At 58.4% G+C, this 5,609-nt stretch overlaps 3 non-coding genes across 3 annotated transcripts in view; all 3 read right to left on the reverse strand.

Moving 5' to 3' along the window:
• Positions 1-65, reverse strand: part of LOC142795732 (large subunit ribosomal RNA) — a 3,958-nt gene extending 3,893 nt beyond the window's left edge. Inside the window, exon 1 of the ribosomal RNA XR_012893264.1 lies at positions 1-65. This exon is cut by the window's left edge and continues 3,893 nt beyond it. This is a non-coding gene — a ribosomal RNA (large subunit ribosomal RNA).
• A 1,151-nt stretch (positions 66-1,216) lies between these two features.
• On the reverse strand, positions 1,217-1,369 carry LOC142795733 (5.8S ribosomal RNA). Its single transcript, XR_012893265.1, has one exon. It is a non-coding gene; the product is annotated as a 5.8S ribosomal RNA (ribosomal RNA).
• Positions 1,370-3,088: 1,719 nt separating this feature from the next.
• LOC142795735 (small subunit ribosomal RNA) lies at positions 3,089-4,906 on the reverse strand. Its single transcript, XR_012893267.1, has one exon. It is a non-coding gene; the product is annotated as a small subunit ribosomal RNA (ribosomal RNA).
• Positions 4,907-5,609: the final 703 nt, after the last annotated feature.

The following is a 5,609-nucleotide window of genomic DNA, read 5'->3' on the forward strand; positions in this document are numbered from 1 at the left end:
GTTTCTTTTCCTCCGATCTCAGTGATACTTAAATTCAGCGGGTTGTCTCGCCTGATCTGAGGTCGACAGCGGATACATTCGCTTCCATCAACTTCCTGCACGACCGCGTGCGCTCGCCCTACCAAGTGCGCCCGCAACCCTGTACAGGGCCACTTCTTCACAAGGCTGGCAATCGGCTTCCCCGCTGCACGCGTGCGGCGCACAACCGGTGTGACGTGAAGTGACGGGACACGTTCGTAAACCCATCGCGAACCGAGTACGACGCCCTACCAAGTGCGCCGCAACCCTGTACAGGGTCACATCTTCACAAGGCTGGCAAGCGGCATTCCGCTGCGCGCGTGCGTCGTCGAGCAGTTGCGTGATAAACGACCGTGTCGAAAGCCCAAACACCGCCGAGGCCAGTCGCCGCCGCCGCAAGGGCAGCCACGCAGCCTGGCGAGAGGCATCGTCTCGTGTAGCGTCGCCCCCGCCCCAACTGGAGTGGCCCAGTTTTTTGAACGGGACGGGAACTGCGAAGCACTTAGACCGACGGCGGACTACGACGAGAACGCCTTAAGCTTCGCCAACGTTTCGCCAACTCGTGCGGGAGACTTTTTCCGCTTCGCGGCAAGTCGTCGCGCCGTGCTCTCCGCATCAACCGCGTACGCAGCGAACCGCAAACGTCGGGCGCAGCCTCCTCACCTCCCTGCGCTTTGCGCGCGAACGTTCCCTGTTCGCGCGGCAAAGCCTGGAGGAGGCACGGCCCCGCAGCGTGTTCGAGCGCCCGGTCTACGGGACACCCTGCTTACTTCGAGGGCAACAAGCGCAACGCAAGGCTGCGATCTCGCGCACTTTGCGCACGGCTGGAGAAGCTTTGCTGGCCGGCTTTCGCTCCTCGTGTTTACCGTGCGTTAAAGTTGCGCGTCCGTGGCTCTCGCAGCTCTTGCGCGCCCGGTCGCAGAGAGGAGTACGCAACCTCGACCGCACTTTCCCTGCAGGCTTCCTTCCGACTCGAAGTCCTGCGGCGGTCTCAACGAGGTGCCACATCCTCAATGCAGTCGGTCGCCCCCGTTTCGGTTGGGCTCTGGCACGACGGTCGCCACCGTCTCGCCCTTGAGTGGCCGCTGTTGGCGCTCGCTGTGAGGTGTTCAGCGTGCTGTCCGTGTTGCCGACGCGGTCAAAACGAGTCGACGGCTCACGTTCCCTTGTGCGCCGAAGGCTCTCTTGATATGTGATCCGACCCTCAGACAGACGAAGCCAAGGGAAGACCCAAGGCCGCAATGTGCGTTCAAAGAATCAGTGCTCAGTGTGTCCTGCAATTCACACCAAGTCTCGCAGCTGGCTGCGTTCTTCATCGACCCGAGAACCGAGTGATCCACCGCTTAGAGTCGTGAAAAAGTGTTTGTTCAATTCCGTACAGTCAAAACCAAACGTTTCTGGCACTCGGCCAAACAGTGGCCAAGAAGGGCGCTTTTCAGCGCACGCTTGGACTCCAAAACTCTGCCGCGCCTTTTTCGGCTGCCGCAAATCGAGCAAACGGTGTGTTTCGGACGGCGTTTCGCTTCCGCTACTTGCGAGTGCTTTCGTGGTCCACCCCTCTATAAATACTCGGGAGGCGTCGAAGCCGGTTCTCCAAGCCGGACCCGTAGGTATCGTTGTGTGCTCGCTCTCATTGGCCCGCCTAACCAGAAAATGCCTGCGGTACACCCATTTGGATAAGAGTGCACGCAGATGCGGGCCTCGACGGCTACACATTTCCTCGGGCGGCCGCCTCCCGGCCTCCGTGGAGCGCGGGATGCACGGTCCCATCGACAAGCCTCTCCGTTTTTACCGTGGCGTCGCGGTTCACCACGGCGGGCGGGTCGGTCTCCTCCGCATAAAAGGGGGGACCCCCGCTTTTTGTTCCACGAAATCGCACAAGCTTTTTTTCGCATCCACGGTTTGCCACCGCACACCAAAATGCCGATCCGGCTGCCTACTTTAGCCAACAGGTGGAGCCAGGCGCGCCGTACTTGCGCGGCACTTCCCACGTCCACCGAAGTCGGTGCCAAGGACCACTTTCCGGCGCCGGAGCCGCGTACGAGCCTACTCGAGGCGGAAGAACGAAGCCAGCAAGGGCCTGGCCGCAAGTGCGTTCAATTGTCGGGACGTCCAAGTCCCTCGTTCTTCCGTGCTTCCTCTTTCGGCAAGTCGTTGCGGCACCTTCCCAAAGCGCGCAGACCCGCTAATCGCGACGAGCGCGACGTGGCCGTGCCGCCTTTCCCCTCGGCAGCAAGCAAAACGCCTGGCAACGTCGACGCTCCCCTAACCGCGATCTCGCACCGTGTTTCGTGTGGCGAATTCAAAAGCCGGCCGGCGCTGCTGCAACCATTACGGTCGGTACGCATACGCCGCGGAGGCGGGACGGTCATCGGAGCGTGCGGTTCCTCCATCGAGTACTGCGCACCTCGGCCGTCGCATCGCCGTGCCATGACCGGCCGCGCGTCAACGCGAACCGGTGCCAGCGAGATCCCTCGCCTGCAAGAACCGACCGGCAGCCTCCGTCACCCGAGGACGCGGAGGCGCTTGCCGCGGACGGCGGGACGGTATGCACTGGTGCACAGCGGACCCGTCACATCGCCAGTTCCTTGACCGACCGCCGACGCTTGTGCCGTTCCTCTCGTACTTGGCAGTCGCCGCGCGATTGTCGGGTCTCGTTCTTGCACGCTCGAACGGTCGGGAGGGCACTCGGCTGCGTTTCGGGAACGCGCAGCCTCGCCTTCTACCGACGTAACCACGACTCGCCGTTCGCGCTCCGCCGCTCCTGTTTACAGTACTAGGCGGTCCCGCAGCGGTCGGGTCGCGCATTTCGAGCGCTTCGAGCCACGGTGCAGTGGCGGGTCGAAAGCCGACCTATGAGTGCGTTGCGCCGTTTGTACCCGCGTCCGCCACCTGGCCGACCGTCCAAGGTCGCGGTGTTGGCGTCCGCTGGGCGCAACAATTTGTCACGGGGTGCCGCTCCACATTCAGGCAGCCCCGTGGGGAAAAGCCGACCCCGCGTCCAAACGGGGTCAGCGGCAGAAAGTGTCGGGCGCAGACGCAGCTGAGGCGCTCACCCTTCACAATCCGTTAATGATCCTTCCGCAGGTTCACCTACGGAAACCTTGTTACGACTTTTACTTCCTCTAAATGATCAAGTTTGGTCATCTTTCCAACAGACCGGCGCAACCGAAAGGCCGCGCCGGACATCGGTCCGAAGACCTCACTAAATCATTCAATCGGTAGTAGCGACGGGCGGTGTGTACAAAGGGCAGGGACGTAATCAACGCGAGCTTATGACTCGCGCTTACTGGGAATTCCTCGTTCAAGGGGAACAATTGCAAGCCCCTATCCAATCACGAAAGAAGTTCCACGGGTTACCCAGTCTTTTCAGACAGGGATAAAGACACGCTGCTTCCTTCAGTGTAGCGCGCGTGCGGCCCCGGACATCTAAGGGCATCACAGACCTGTTATTGCTCTGTTTCGTGCGGCTAGGAGCCGCTTGTCCTCTAAGAAGGTTGTAAGGTGCTGGGAACCCCGCACCTATTTAATAGGCTAGAGTCTCGTTCGTTATCGGAATTAACCAGACAAATCGCTCCACCAACTAAGAACGGCCATGCACCACCATCCACCGAATCAAGAAAGAGCTCTCAATCTGTCAATCCTCCCAGTGTCCGGGCCGGGTAAGTTTTCCCGTGTTGAGTCAAATTAAGCCGCAGGCTCCACTCCTGGTGGTGCCCTTCCGTCAATTCCTTTAAGTTTCAGCTTTGCAACCATACTTCCCCCGGAACCCAAATACTTTGGTTTCCCGGAAGCTGCCCGCCGAGTCATTGAGTAACTCAGGCGGATCGCTGGTTGGCATCGTTTATGGTCAGAACTAGAACTAGGGCGGTATCTGATCGCCTTCGAACCTCTGACTTTCGTTCTTGATCAATGAAAACATTCTTGGCAAATGCTTTCGCAGTAGTTCGTCTTGCGACGGTCCAAGAATTTCACCTCTAGCGCCGCAATACGAATGCCCCCGTCCGTCCCTCTTAATCATTACCTCGTATTCCAAAAACCAACAGAACAGAAACGAGGTCTTGTTCTATTATTCCATGCAAGTTTATTCAGGCGACTCGCCTGCGTTGAGCACTCTAATTTTTTCAAAGTAAAAGCACCGGCCATCTCGAGGCACACAATGAAGTGCACCAAGAAAGAACCGGCATGATGTTCAGTCCGAGCCGTCGCATCGGGTAGATGCACTACTCGTCTGGAACTGAGATCCAACTACGAGCTTTTTAACCGCAGCAGCTTTAGTATACGCTATTGGAGCTGGAATTACCGCGGCTGCTGGCGACCAGACTTGCCCTCCAATTGATCCTCGTTAAAGGATTTAGAGTGTACTCATTTCAATTACGGGGCCTCAAAAGAGTCCCGTATTGTTATTTTTCGTCACTACCTCCCCGTGCCGGGAGTGGGTAATTTGCGCGCCTGCTGCTTCCTTGGATGTGGTAGCCGTTTCTCAGGCTCCCTCTCCGGAATCGAACCCTGATTCTCCGTTACCCGTAACAACCATGGTAAGCAAGTAACCTACCATCGAAAGTTGATAAGGCAGACACTTGAAAGAAACGTCGCCGGCTCGTGGCCATGCGATCAGCACAAAGTTATCCAGAGTCACCACACAATACGGGCCGAAACCCGATCGATCTTGGTCTAATAAAAGCACCCGTTACCCAAAGGGCTCCAGGCTCACTGCATGTATTAGCTCTAGAATTGCCACAGTTATCCAAGTAGGAAGAAACGATCTAAGGAACCATAACTGATTTAATGAGCCATTCGCGGTTTCGCCTTATTTCGGCATGTACTTAGACATGCATGGCTTAATCTTTGAGACAAGCATATGATTACTGGCAGGATCAACCAGGTAATCGTTCGACTGCGCGTCCGTCCTCGCCCTCGGCGGGCCGGACGCAGTCTGTGTGCGGCGGAGGCCACCTTCAGGCGCCCCAACACGCTTATTTTGCACTCCGAGATGACGGCGTTCGAGCTCGCTACGGCACAACCTTCCCGAAAGACGAGTGGGAGCCGTGCGGCAAGAAGCACGTTCATGCTCGCTCTTTTTCGTTGCATCGACTCGGTCGCGCCGTGCGGGTTGCCCAAGCCCGCTGCACTGTCGGTGGACCGGCCGGAACTAGCAACGGAGCCGAGACTGCAAAGCCGCCAGACGACGGGTCACGCCCGCGTCTTCGGCGCTTTCGCATCTGAATCGCCCGAGGACGACACGGAACACACCTCGATATCGTGGTAAAACGGCACCGTCCGACAACCAGCCCCTAACGCATCAAGCGGATGAGGCTGCAGACGACTGCGTGGATTCCCCTGGAGCAGACCCGAGGACACGCTTGACGAGGCCGAAGCCCGCCGCATATCAGACACCCGGTCGCTTTCGCGTACGCCGCTCACGAGAACCCCCACATAATAGCAGCGATAAGTACCCAGACCTCCTTGGGCCCTAATACGAGCGTACTCGAGAAAATTTCACCGCGGGTGTGCCCCGAAACGTGTGGCATGTTGAGCGTGCCACAAGTCTACGTCGCTCTCAAACCCGCCGAGGTCGTAGAATTTGCGAC

This window comes from Rhipicephalus microplus, unplaced genomic scaffold (assembly GCF_043290135.1).
Source record: "Rhipicephalus microplus isolate Deutch F79 unplaced genomic scaffold, USDA_Rmic scaffold_830, whole genome shotgun sequence".
In the NCBI taxonomy this organism is placed as follows: domain Eukaryota; kingdom Metazoa; phylum Arthropoda; class Arachnida; order Ixodida; family Ixodidae; genus Rhipicephalus; species Rhipicephalus microplus.